The 13,810-nt window shown below is 48.1% G+C and overlaps 1 protein-coding gene across 1 annotated transcript in view; it reads left to right on the top strand.

The window, feature by feature from the left end:
* The first annotated feature begins 280 nt into the window (after positions 1-280).
* The window catches only part of LOC141172252 (3-beta-hydroxysteroid sulfotransferase-like), a 146,273-nt gene continuing 132,743 nt past the window's right edge, over positions 281-13,810 (top strand). Inside the window, exon 1 of the mRNA XM_073656248.1 lies at positions 281-390. The gene's annotated coding sequence lies outside the window, so the exon portion shown is untranslated. The remainder of the gene's footprint in view (positions 391-13,810) is intronic.

Below are 13,810 nucleotides of genomic sequence, written 5' to 3'. Positions count from 1 at the left end.
CTGACAAGTGATCCTGACAAGTGAATTTTACAACTGTAATAATAATAAAAAAATATTCACTGTTCGCTGATGGGACTTGAACCCAAAACTCTATGTCTAGAAGCCAGGGCACTAACCACTGAGGTATAAACTCAGTTGAGTAAAGCTAAAGATTCTATTTGTTTATATGATTTTCAGTGCAAACCTTGTCTGAAACTGATTGGGACTTTCAGAAATACCTCCTCCAAGCCAAAGTCAAATGATGTTTGATTCTGATGTGCGAGTCTGATGTGTGACTTTCTTCAAACATCAAAATCACAATGACTTTTAGTCACTCTGAGTATTTTCATGGTTGATCTCCTAAGACAAGAAAAGCTCCCACATAGAATCTCTTGACTGAATAGCTCAATGGTAAGGCATCAACCTCTGAAATTACAATTTCAAATCCCAATAGGAATGTTGTTATTATTTTTTTTTGTTATTATGCCTATTTAGCACACAACCTACAGGGGTGTTTTACTTTTGATATCTGACATTCTGATTGTCATCCTGATTAGTGTTGAGAGAGCACTAAAATGCTCGGGTGCTCGAAGCTCGGGCCGAGCTCACCGTGGTACTCGGGTGCTCGACCCGAGCAACGAGCCCAATGTTAGTCTATGGGAGACCCCAGCATTTTTGCGGCGGTACCCCCGGCAGTCAGTAGAAAGCCTAAAAAGTGCCCAAAATGATAGTGACGGTGCTCAAAAGACATGGGGACAGCATGGGCTTTGCCCCATGAAGCATTTCTGACCCCCAGGTCACTGCTGACAACAACGTGGTCAGAGGTATTAAGCCACTTTTACAGGCTCACAATAAAACGTTCAAAAACGAAACTGAAAAGATTTTCCTGTGAAATATGTTAAGGAACATCCTTTCCAGTGTAAAGACTTGTGTATAAGGTAAAATAAATAATTAAAAACAAAAATACTCCTCCACACCTTGGGCTATGTTCACAAGTAGCATTTTTTATGCTTTTTTTGCACTTTTGTATTGCTTTCAACCGTGACAAATGCATTCACTGGGAAATGTCATTTTAACATTTTACAACCTTATCTGGCCATGTGCTGTGTGACACATGCATACAGTGCTGAAAAAACATGGGAACAGCATGGGTAAGACCCCTGGAAGCATCTCTGACACCCAGGTCACTGCCTAAAAGTGTGCCCATCAGTAGTGATCCTTGCCGCATCAGAAGATGCAGACTTGCAACTATCCCTGTGCAGTGATCAATTGTACCTCCCCCATTCCTTGCAATGCAAGAGTAAGGGTGCAACCGGCCACCCACCCACCCCCAGGCTGCAATATCATACTGCTAGCTTGCTTGCACTTGAAATTTTAGCCTTTTAGGCATGTGGAGGCAGACGCCGGCCACCATGTCATGGCTGCGTCGGCGGCCTGGTATCCATACTTAGTCCCCAGCCGCTCGGCTGCCAGGTGTCCACGCTCGGTACCCAGCCGCCAGGGGGCGGCCGGGTGTCCATACTCGGTCCCCAGCCGCCCCGCTGCCGCGTGTCCATAAACGGTGCCCAGCCACCCCTATTTCTCCTGGGAACTTCCCACACCCTTTTCTTAGCCTGGCCTGCTTTAGGGCAGCATTGGACGAGCCCACCAGAGAACCAGACTCTTCCGGTGGGCCCTGGCTTCTCCACCAGGGGAGTTGAGAGTGCCAAGGTGAGGAGCATGATAATGATGATAGAAGTTAGCATCTGCTTTGTTTTCTTGGAATGCAAGCGCATGTATGTAGTAGTGGCTAGGCCTGAGGTGGTCAGCGTTTTGTCGCATATCCTACCTCCTCCGAGGATTGCTGGATGTTTTCCTGCCACTATCCCAGTTCTATGTCTCCCATTAAATCAAAGCTTCAGGCGATGAATGATGGATGAGGTGGTGGCAAAGGAGAAAGAGCAGGAGGAACAGGGACCATTCACATCAATATCAGGCCAGTCAACCACACATGTCTTGTAGGATATGTTTCTGTACCAAAATGAGTGGTTCGGCTACACAGTTATAGGGCCTACCAAAAATTTCAAGGCACTCCAATGCCCCTTGGAAGTGACATGGAGGTCAGAGGGCCTTAACTAAACCCTTTTTTCCATTTATAGCAACTGGGTCTCCTGTGCACTCTTGGCCTAAGCAGTGAATGGAAGGCTTTCCAAAAATTATGAGGAAATGCAATGCCCCTTGAAACAGACTTGGATTACAGCATACTAAAACCTGCTACCCATTATTGGGGAGTGGGTCTCCCTTAGTGTCCGCCTATGCATTGAAAAGCAAAAGCTGACTAAAATTAGGAAGAAAAGCAATGCCCGTTGGAAGAATGGTGGAGGTCGCAATGGAATAAAAAGACAATATCAATGCCCCTTGGAAAAGTGGTGGAGGTCGCAGTAGCTTAACAAGACGGTTTTAATGCCCCTTGGAAGAGACTTGGAGGTCGCAGCAGCTTAACAAGATGGTTTTAATACCCCTTGGAAAAGTGGTGGAGGTCGCAGTAGCTTAACAAGAGGGTTTTAATGCCCCTTGGAAGAGACATGGAGGTCGCAGTAGCTTAATAAGACAGTTTTAATGCCCCTTGGAAAAGTGGTGGAGGTCGCAGTAGCTTAACAAGACGGTTTTAATGCCCCTTTAAAGAATGGTGGATGTCGCAGTAGCTTAACAAGACGGTTTTAATGCCCCTTGGAAGAGAGGTGGAGGTCGCAGTGGAATAAAAAGACATTATCAATGCCCCTTGGAAAAAGTGGTGGAGGTTGCAGTATGTAACATCCCTGGCGGCGTGCTTGCATAGTGCACCACCTCCCACTATGCAAGACCGCAATCATTCCTGTCAGTCCAGCCTGCAAACCTTGCACCAGTTCATGCTGTGTGCATGTCTCTTGTCGGATTGCTTAGGGCGGCGGCCGCCCGGTTTCTTCCTGATTCTTACAGCTGCTGTGGGCGCACTGCTAATGCGTCCCCAGCCTATTGCTGTGAGTCACTGGATATTTAAACCCCCTCCACCCAGAAGGAGGTGCCTGAGCAACACTAACTATCAGTGTGCTCCTTGCCTCTGAGTTGCCTGGTCTTGTCTTATATCTTGTCTGTTTCCGCCACTCTGGGGGCTGTATACCCAGGCTCGTTCTTGTATCTCGTTGCAGTGGCAGTTCCTGTCTGAGCTGTATCCTAGCCTGTTACCTGTTTGCCTCTATGTCCGTACCTTCCCTTTTCCTGCAGTATCTGAACCTGCACCTAACTCCAACTCGTTGTCTCTGTACTTCTGTTTGTGAGTTTTGTGTCCACTCGCTACTTCATAGTAAGTACCTTGTGTGTATCTGGTTCTGCTTGTCCCTTTTCCCTTCTTCTGTATCTACCTCCTGTGTTCTAGCCATCTTCCTGCATTTTCCTGTCTGTTCCATGTGAACAGAGCCATGTCCTCTCTGCCTGCACCTTCAGCCCTATTCTGCTCTGCCTTGTCCACCGCACCTGCGGTTTCGCTCCGCTCTGCTTACTCACCGCGTCATCGGTTTCCATCTGCTCTATCTTGCCCACTGCTCCGGCGGTTCCTCTCTGCTCTGCCTTGTCCACAGCACGCGCGGTTTCACTCCGCTCTGCTTGCTCACCGCGTCAACGGTTTCCCTCTGCTCTGTCTTGCTCACCGCTCCGGTGGTTCCTCTCTGCTCTGCCTTTTCCACTGCACCTGTGGTTTCGCTCTGCTCTGCTTGCTCACTGCTACGGCAGCTCTGCTCTGCCTTGTCCTCTGCTCCGGCGGTTTCGCTTTCCTCTGCTTGTCTACCGCATCTGCAGGTCTGTTCCTGTCAACCAGTCTGTACTGGACCCTATCAAGCCTACCCTCTAACCTGCTAGTACCTCCCTGTCTGCTCGCCAGCCGTGCTAGCCAGTACCCACCTGTCTGCATACCAGCCGTGCTTACCAGTATCCGCCTGTCTGTATGTCAGTCTAACGTGCCTGTTCCTGCATTCCCCGATGTGGGTCAACAGCTGTAACAGGGGTCTGACCTGGAGTAGCACCTGGTCCCTCTGCTCGTTTCCTCCTTGGTTCACGTGCGACCTTGGTCAGATCGGGTTGATACTTAGTTACGCCCTTCCAGGCACTCCTCGGTTCATGGTACAGTGGGATCACTAATCACGCTCACGCCAGTCAATCCGGGCACGAAATTAACACAGTAGCTTAACAAGACAGTTTTAATGCCCCTTGGAAGAGACGTGGAGGTCTCAGTAGCTTAACAAGACGGTTTTAATGCCCCTTGGAAGAATGGTGGAGGTCACAGTGGAATAAAAAGACAATATCAATGCCCCTTGGAAAAGTGGTGGAGGTCGCAGTAGCTTAACAAAACGGTTTTAATGCCCCTTGGAAGAAACGTGCAGTACAGCATATTAAAAACATTATTCCCATTATTGGGGAGAGGGTCTCCCATAGTCTTTGTCTATGCCTTCCAAGGAAAAGCTGCAAAAAATTAGGACGGAGCAACTTGCAATGCTGGCAACATGGACCATGGTCACCCTGGTGGTATAGTGGTGGTGGAGGCTGAGGATAAGGAGAAGAGCAAAATACAGCTGAAATGAGGAAGCGTATACCCATGTGTGGGTGTGAAGCGGTGGATGGGAATACACCTCCCGAAATAACACAGTGGATTTGACTTTGTTACTCTGCTGTCATTTGGTGGTGATGAGAAGTCTGGTCCAATCCAGCCCTTATTAATTTTGATAAGGGTCAGCTTGTCAGCATTGTCAGTTGACAGGCGAGTGTGCTTATCAGTTATAATTCTCCCAGCGGCACTAAAAACAAGCTCCGATAACACGCTAGCGGCAGGGCAGGCCAGGACCTCCAAGGCGTACAGAGCGAGTTCATTCCAAGTGTCCAGCTTGGATACCCAATAATCAAAAGACACAGAGGAATCACGGAGGATGCTGGTATGGTTGGCAAGGTACTCCCTCACCATCTTTTGAAACTTTCCACTCCTTGTGAGAGTACCCCACACCTCAGGGCTTGTAAGCTGGTCGGGTCTCAGAAAACTGTCCCAGAATGTTGACAGTGTTCCCCTGCCTCTGCTGGATTGGAGTTGCTTCTCTCTTTCCTGTACGCCTTGGTTTGTCAACGAACTGTGGCCTCTACCGCTAGCGTGTTCAGATGATAATTTTTTTAACAGTTCTGCAGCAAGGGCCTTCTGGTACTGCCACATTTTTGTCGACCTCTCCACCTCAGGAATAAGAGAGTGAAAGTTATCCTTGTAGCGGGGGTCTAAAAGTGTCACCAATCATTAATGGCTATCACCTAACATTTTGACAACGTTAGGGTCACAGTTAAGGCAGCGCAACAAAGTCAGCCATGCTTGCCAGACTGGTATCGGGCAAGACTTCCGTGTCCTCACCAAGATGTTGACTGACCATGCTCTCCTCCTCCTCCCCTCTGTCCCCAGGCCATCCACGCTGAGCCGACGGTATGACAGTTGTACAGGTACTACAGTCTACAGAGCATGATAAAAGCTCCTGTTCTTCCTCCTCCTCCTCTCCCTCATTGTCCCCCAATGCACATTGGGATGAGATGAGGCTGGGCTGTGTGTAATCGCCCATTATGGCTTCTTGATCCAAATCATCATTCTCTGGCTGCAATGCCTCCTCTTTAATTCTCTGCAAAGAGCGTTGCAAAAGACAGACAAGTGGGATGCTGACGCTAATGATGGCGTCATCGCCACTCACCATCTTGGTGGACTCCTCAAAGTTTGTCAGGAAGGTACATATGTCAGACATCCAGGTCCACTCCTGAGGTCTTATGTGTGCAGTCTGACCTGAATATCGACGGCCTTGTTGCAGCTGGTACTCCACAACTGCTCTCTTCTGCTCACAAATCCTTTGCAACATGTGGAGGGTAGAGATCCAACGTGTGGGGACATCACACACCAGTCGGAGTGCCGGAAGCTGCAAACGCTGCTGCAACACAGCAAGGGCGGCGGAAGCTGTAGCAGACTTCAAAACAAGAGCTGACAGGCGGCGTACTTTGACGAGCAGATCTGGCAAATCAGGGTACGAATTAAGAAACCGCTGAACCACGAGGTTAAGCACATGAGCCAGGCATGGTATGTGTGTGATCTCGCCTTGCCTCAGAGCTGCCACCAGGTTACGGCCATTGTCACACTCGACCATGCCTGGATGTAGGTTCAGCGGTCTCAGCCACCGATCTGCCTGCTCTTTCACAGCTGTCCACAACTCACAAGCAGTGTGAGGTTTATCACCTAAGCTTATGAGTTTCAGCACAGCCTGTTGCCGCTTGGCTGAGGCAGTACGGCAGTGCTTCCAGCGTGTAACTGATAAGTGTTAGAACCTTGCTGTTAGGTTTTTTTTTCCTTTGCTGGTCACATGACCTTGTTGGCCTATTTAATCCTGCTCCACCCTTCTGGCTTTGCTGGACTTCATTGTATATCTACTTTCTAGCTAGCCTGTGCTCTGTATCTAGCTCTGTTAGTTTGCTTGGTCTACGGACCTCTATGTTCTATCTATTTTGTTTGTTCGTCTGTCTGCTACTATTTCTGTTAGGAGGTGTCCCATATTCCTCCCAGTCCTTAGTACTTGTAGGGATTCCCTCCCCACATCTATAGGTCTCCGTACAGACTAGATTAGGACTTTAGCAGGTCTGATCGCAGGATCAGGTTCCCTGTTACATCGTAGGGATTCAGCTGAGTCCTATAGTAGGGACAGATCTCCTCTCTTTCCTTAGCTTTGGTAGCAGAACATAACAGTAAGTCCAGCCTGCAAATTCTCTAAGGAAAGATTTTTTTTTTTTTTTTTTTGTTCCATCATGGTGTCGGTTCAGGATTTGGCTAAACACCTGCAGGGACTCTCTCTGGAAGTGGCCGAGCTCCGTCAGCACGTGAGTAACTGTCCTGGAGCATATTTCTTGGAGCCTAAGGTATGTTTGCCCGTATTTATTTTTTGGTGAACATCGAGAATTTTTTTCATTTAAAAATGCTTGCTTATTGTATTTTCGTTTGAGACCCAAGTCCTCTGGGGATGAATCCCAGCGCGTAGGGTTCATAATGTCACTTTTGCGCAAAGAGCCTCAGGAGTGGGCCTTTTCTTTGCAACCTAGTGATTCATGCTTCAGATCAGTGGATAGTTTTTTTCTGCTTTGGGACTATTATATGATGATCCTGACCGTGTCGCATCAGCTGAGACTGAGTTGAGACGTTTAAAACAAGGATCAGGTAATGTGGAAAAATATTGTACACATTTTCGTCGTTGGTCCACTCAAACAGGGTGGAACGATTCTGCTCTGAAAAGTCTATTTCTTGCTGGGCTCAGTGAAAGGGTTAAAGACCTGCTAATTGCTTATCCTACACCTGAAGATTTGCAACAGGCTATGCAATTAGCTATACGGGTGGATAGAAGACTGCGTGCTAGGGTTAATGAGAGCAAATCCTCTGCTATGTCAGTTTCTGGTTATGATAATGTGTGTACTAACAGTGGTGAACCGATGGAGATTGGATCGGTGGCACCTCGCTCTCAAGAAAAAGACCGTCGTTTTTCGGAAGGCTTGTGTTTCTATTGCGGAAAATCTGGTCATTTGATTAAAGGCTGTGAGCTTCGTATGAAGAAAGAAAAAAAAATGGTCAGTCACGCCCGTATTGCCTGTTTAAATTCCAAGGGTATATTTTTAGCTGCTTCCACGATTGCTCAGGAAAAATTAATGGAATTTCGGGTGTTTGTTGATTGCGGGTCTACACTGAATGTAATTGATGGGGGATTCGTGGAAAAACTCAATTTAAAACCTGAACCTTTATCATCCCCCATTGCTGTGGTTTCTGTGGATGGCTCCCCTTTGAAGAATATTACTCTCAAGGTCAGTGAATTTCCTCTCACTATTAATGGTGTTCACCATGAGAAATTGGATTTGGTAGTGTTGAATAACTTGCCTTCTCCAGTAATATTGGGTTTGCCCTGGTTAAAATTTCACAATCCTGTACTGGATTGGTCTACCAGTGAAATTAAATCCTGGAGCCATAAATGTTATGACAAGTGTTGTAACGGGCGTATTGCAGCTTTGGATAGGGGAGAATTGCCTGTTCCTATTCAGGATTTTTGGAGAGTTTTTTCTGAGAAAGAATCGCAGGTTTTGCCTCCCCATAGAGACTATGATTGTTCTATTGAATTTGTCCCTGGAGCGACTCTTCCTAAGAGTCGTTTATTTAACCTTACTATTCCTGAGAGGAAGGCTTTGGAGGAATACATACAGACAAGCTTGGCCGCCGGTCACATTAGGCCCTCTAAGTCTCCTGTGGCGGTTGGATTTTTTTTTGTAAAAAAAAAGGACGGCGGTTTACGTCCTTGTCTGGATTTTCGTGAGATTAACAAAATTACGGTACGCAATCCTTACCCACTGCCATTGATTCCTGATCTGTTTAACCAGTTATTGGGGGCCAAGTGGTTCTCTAAAATTGACCTTAAGGGGGCATACAATCTGTTGCGCATGAAGGAGGGTGATGAATGGAAGACTGCTTTTAACATTCCTGTGGGTCATTTTGAGAATCTGGTTATGCCTTTTGGTCTTACTAATGCTCCTGCATTTTTTCAGAATCTGATTAATGACATCCTTAGACCTTTGATCGGTAAAAATGTGGTTGTGTATTTGGATGACATTTTGATTTATTCGCCTGATCTGGAGTCTCATTGGCGGAGCGTGCGTGAGGTATTACAGTTATTAATGGACAATTCGCTTTTTGCTAAGCTGGAGAAATGTGAGTTCGCTGTACAGAGAATTAGTTTTTTGGGCTACATTATCTCCAGCAAAGGTTTTGAGATGTATCCGGTTAAGGTTCAGGCTGTGCAGGAATGGCCTAGGCCTATTGGTTTGAAATCGATACAGAGGTTTTTGGGTTTCGCCAATTACTATAGAAAATTCATAAAAATTTTTTCTAGTATTGTCAAACCTCTGACTGATCTCACCAGGAAAGGTGCTGATGCGGTTCAGTGGTCTTCTGAGGCCATTGAAGCTTTTGTGTATCTCAAGGAGAGGTTCACCTCTGCTCCCATCCTTATGCAGCCTGATGTTACTAGGCCGTTTTTGGTTGAGGTTGATGCTTCCTCTGTGGGGGTTGGCGCAGTATTGTCTCAGGATAACGGGGATGGATTACATCCCTGTGCCTTTTTTTCAAAAAAATTTTCGGAGACTGAATTGAATTACGATATTGGTAATCGGGAATTATTGGCTATTAAACTCGCATTTGAACACTGGCGCCACTTCTTGGAAGGTGCGGAATTTCCCGTTCAGGTTCTTACGGATCATAAAAATCTGATATATCTTGATGCTGCCAAGCGCCTGAATGCCCGTCAGGCTAGGTGGGCACTGTTTTTCTCGCGGTTTAATTTCTCCGTTACTTACATCCCTGGTACTAAGAATGTTAAGGCGGATGCCTTGTCTCGCAGTTTTTCTCCCATAGTCGGTGCTGAGAAAGAGGAAAACATTTTACAAGAAGGTGTTGTGATAGCTGCTTTAGACTCCGTTTTGGAAGATGAGATTCTTAAAGCTCAGGAGAATGCCCCATCTAACACTCCTCATGGGAGGTTGTTTGTGCCTGGGACCTTTAGGAGAGATTTGTTTGTTGAGTGTCACGAATCTCGGTTGGCAGGTCATCCCGGAATCTCTGAGACCAAGAGACTGGTGGGTCGCAGTTTTTGGTGGCCTGGATGGCAGAAGGAAGTCATTAAGTGGGTGCGCCAATGTACTATATGTGCTAGATCTAAGTCCTCACATACTCCTGCTGCGGGGTTGCTTTGTCCTTTGGAGGTCCCCAGTGCTCCTTGGACACATTTGGCTATGGACTTTATAACTGACCTTCCCCCCTCTGAGGGTTTTACTGTCATCTGGGTGGTCGTGGACCGTTTTAGCAAGATGTGTCACTTGGTTCCCTTCGTCAAACTGCCCTGCGCTAAAACTCTCGCTAAGGCCTTTGTCAAGGAAATTGTCAGACTTCATGGCGTTCCTACTGACATTGTTTCTGATAGGGGTCCTCAGTTCGTGGCTCGTTTTTGGCGTGCCTTTTGTGACAGGTTGGGAATTCATTTGTCGTTTTCATCCGGATATCATCCTGAATCTAATGGCCAGACAGAAAGGAAAAACCAGGATGTTGAGCAGTTCTTGCGTTGTTTTGTGGCAGACAATCAAGAGGGGTGGTCTGAGTTTCTGCCACTTGCCGAATTTGCTCTGAACAATCATACATCTTCTTCTGCTGGTTGTTCGCCTTTTTTTTGTTGTTCTGGGAGACATCCGTCGTTTGGGTCGTTCTCCAAGTTGGGATCTGCCGTGCCTGAGGAGGAGAATTTTTCCGGTGATTTGGAAAGAGTTTGGACGGATGTGCGTGGTAATCTTCAGGAGGCCAACAGAAAATCTAAAGACTACTTTGATAGGAAACGACAGGAGGTTTTGTTCGCTGTTGGTGACATGGTTTGGTTGTCCTCTAGGAATCTGCAGTTGAGGATTCCTTCTAAGAAATTGGGTCCCAAGTTTGTAGGGCCCTTTAAGGTGCTTCAGGTTGTCAACCAATCTGCTGTTAGGTTGGAGGTTCCTACCTCCTGGAGAATTAATCCGGTCTTTCATGTCTCTCTGTTAAAAAAAGCTGTTGTGTCGGATGGTGACGCCTCTGCCTCTGTTCCTCCGGTGGTGGAGGACGGGGAATATGAAATTTCTCGCATCCTTGACTCTAGACGGTATAGAAGTAGTTTGCAGTATCTTGTGGCCTGGAAAGGTTTCGGACCCGAGGATAACTCTTGGGTGAGGTCAGATGATGTTTCCGCGTCCAGACTTATCAGAGCGTTTCACAGGAGATTTCCTGATAAGCCTGGTCCTAGGGGATCCGGAGGATCCTCTTAGAAGGGGGGGTACTGTTAGAACCTTGCTGTTAGGTTTTTTTTTCCTTTGCTGGTCACATGACCTTGTTGGCCTATTTAATCCTGCTCCGCCCTTCTGGCTTTGCTGGACTTCATTGTATATCTACTTTCTAGCTAGCCTGTGCTCTGTATCTAGCTCTGTTAGTTTGCTTGGTCTACGGACCTCTATGTTCTATCTATTTTGTTTGTTCGTCTGTCTGCTACTATTTCTGTTAGGAGGTGTCCCATATTCCTCCCAGTCCTTAGTACTTGTAGGGATTCCCTCCCCACATCTATAGGTCTCCGTACAGACTAGATTAGGACTTTAGCAGGTCTGATCGCAGGATCAGGTTCCCTGTTACATCGTAGGGATTCAGCTGAGTCCTATAGTAGGGACAGATCTCCTCTCTTTCCTTAGCTTTGGTAGCAGAACATAACAATAAGGTGATATCTAACATGGAGGCTGAACATGAGGAGGAGGATGATGCGCAGGAGCTGTACACTGTGGGGGCAACTCTGACTGACATAGGGTCCGCAATCCTCGGTGTGTGGAGGATGTGTTCCGTCCCAAGGTCCGACTGGGTCCCAGCTTCCACTATGTTTACCCAGTGTGCCGTCAGGGAGATGTACCGTCCCTGGCCACAAGCACTTGTCCACGTGTCCGTTGTCAGGTGGACTCTCCCAGTAACTGCGGTGTTGAAGGCACGGCAGATGTTTTGGGACACGTGCTTGTGTAGTGCGGGGATGGCACACTGGGCAAAATAGTGTCGGCTGGGGACCGAGTACCGAGGGACGGACACAGCCATAAGGTTGCGGAAAGATTCCGTCTCTACCAGCCTAAAAGGCAACATTTCCAAAGCAAGCAGTCGTGAAATGTGTAAATTTCGGACTGTGGCCTGTAGGGTGTTGGCTGCGAATTTGCGCTTTCAATCAAAGCTCTGCGATATAGACAATTGAACGCTGCGGTGGGACGTGGACATGGACGTTGATGCTGTTTCTTGAGAAACTGCCATAACAAGTGAAGACTGAGAGGAGGGGGCATCTTTGCATGCAGTATGGACAAGGGTTTGCCTTGTACGCACAACAGGGGGTTCTCTTACACGTGTGTCACCCTGGCCTGGATGCCACAAAATGTAATAAAGCTGTGTCTGAGAGCAAGGGGGAGGTTCTCTAGTCAGGGGAACATTAGCATGCAGTACCTCCTGTCTCAGGCCAGTAGGGGGAGCAGGCTGCCCCTATAAAAGCTGGTGCTGGGGGCAGGGTTAGAGAGAACTTGATGACCTGTCTCAGGACTGAGACTTGTCCCAGAGCAGAGCAGGGACAGACAGTTGTATTGCACCTAAGTGGAAGTGTGGCAGGAGGAGAGCCACAAGCCAGAGACAAGAGGCGACGAGAGCCTGTCTTGGCAGATGAAGGACTTAATTTCCCAGACTTTGGTGTCTGAGGCTGGGAGGATTCCACATTCTCCAGCAGATAACCAGTCCGCAGGGGACTGTATATTCCTTGGCCTAAGAAGCCTGGAGGCCCTGCCACAACAGAAGGGACCAGCAAAGCCGTACAAGGCTGGGAGCAGAAAGGAACCCACGTCGCAGGTCATACAGGCAAGAATACACGGAGAGTTCGGAACCGTGGGCTGTTACCCTATAAGGAGAAGATAGCCAGAAGGAGCGCAGAAAGCACGGTAGGCCTACACCCTCACCCTGACCAGGGCCAATCTCCCAATTGCTCTCAGACATCCAGGTCCCCTCCTAGCCGGACTGTTTGTGGGTCAGTTTACCTGTTGTAGTAAAGACCCTGGACTGCAACCTGTTGTCTGTGTGCTCCTTGCTCCTCCAGCACTATCAGCACTGGGACTCTCACTACCATCACTCCCACCATCCATTATACTGCCCTGGGGTCGCACTCTTCCCATGGGGAGTCACACTACCCTAGCTGCACACCTCATCAGCCCCAGTGGTCTGCATGCAGCGGCGGTTCCTAATAAACGCAAATCCACAGGTGGCGTAGTCGGACATAATCATCAGCGCATAGCGGACTACCATTGGTCTGACCGCCCTGAGCCACGGAACCGGGTTGCCACTACTACTCCCATCGTTTCCCTACTGCCCGGATCTGAGTGCCCCACGGCCCAGGGGGCGAGTCACACGCACAACAGCGGAAGAAGCAGTGGTGGCACCCGCTGACACTGGTCGTGGACCCTGGGGTTCGCCCCACAAAGTCTGGTGCTTTGCTGCCATGTGCCTGATCATGCTGGTGGTGGTCAGGCTGGTAATTTTGTCACCCCTGCTGATGCTGTCATGGCAGGTGGTACAAATGGCCTTTTTGGGGATATCAGTAGTGTTGAGCCACCCCCGTAGTGTTCGAGTTCGGTTCGGTTCGTCGAACACCCGTGTGTTCGCCGAACTGTTCGTCGAACTGTTCGTCGAACACCTTCGAACACCGTTAAAACCAATGGCAGGCAAACAAAAACACATAGAAACACATAGAAAACACCTTCAAAGGTGTCCAAAAGCTGACAAACTGCTCAGAAGACATAACTAACACATGGAAAAGTGACAAGTACATATAGTCATGCGAAAATAAAAGAGGTGGAGGAGTAAAAGGAGGGGGAGACACAGATATAGGCATGTCATGCTCTTCTAAAATCCAAAAAGTGAGAAGCCGACACGGCCAGTCCGCTCCTGCCCGTGCAACCTCCGTGTCGCCGGGTTTGTGCCAGAGCCGCGGTGAACCCTGACGGCCAGCCCCCCTCTCCCAATACTGGTGCCTGTCCGCTGGTGGGTCGAGCGAGCCCCCTTGTGGTGGAGGCAGCTCTAAGCTTTTTAATTTAAATTGTCTCTCTAATTTGAATGAATACACTTTAAATCCATTTACAAGGATCTATTGGAGGGCAAGTCTCATGCCAGCAGCCGCGGTAATTCCAGCTCCAGTAGCGTCCACTAAAG

This window comes from Phyllobates terribilis, unplaced genomic scaffold (assembly GCF_046119375.1).
Source record: "Phyllobates terribilis strain yellow unplaced genomic scaffold, ASM4611937v1 Scaffold_12__6_contigs__length_324123572, whole genome shotgun sequence".
Classification (NCBI taxonomy): domain Eukaryota; kingdom Metazoa; phylum Chordata; class Amphibia; order Anura; family Dendrobatidae; genus Phyllobates; species Phyllobates terribilis.
This window is presented reverse-complemented; position numbering and strand designations above follow the sequence as displayed.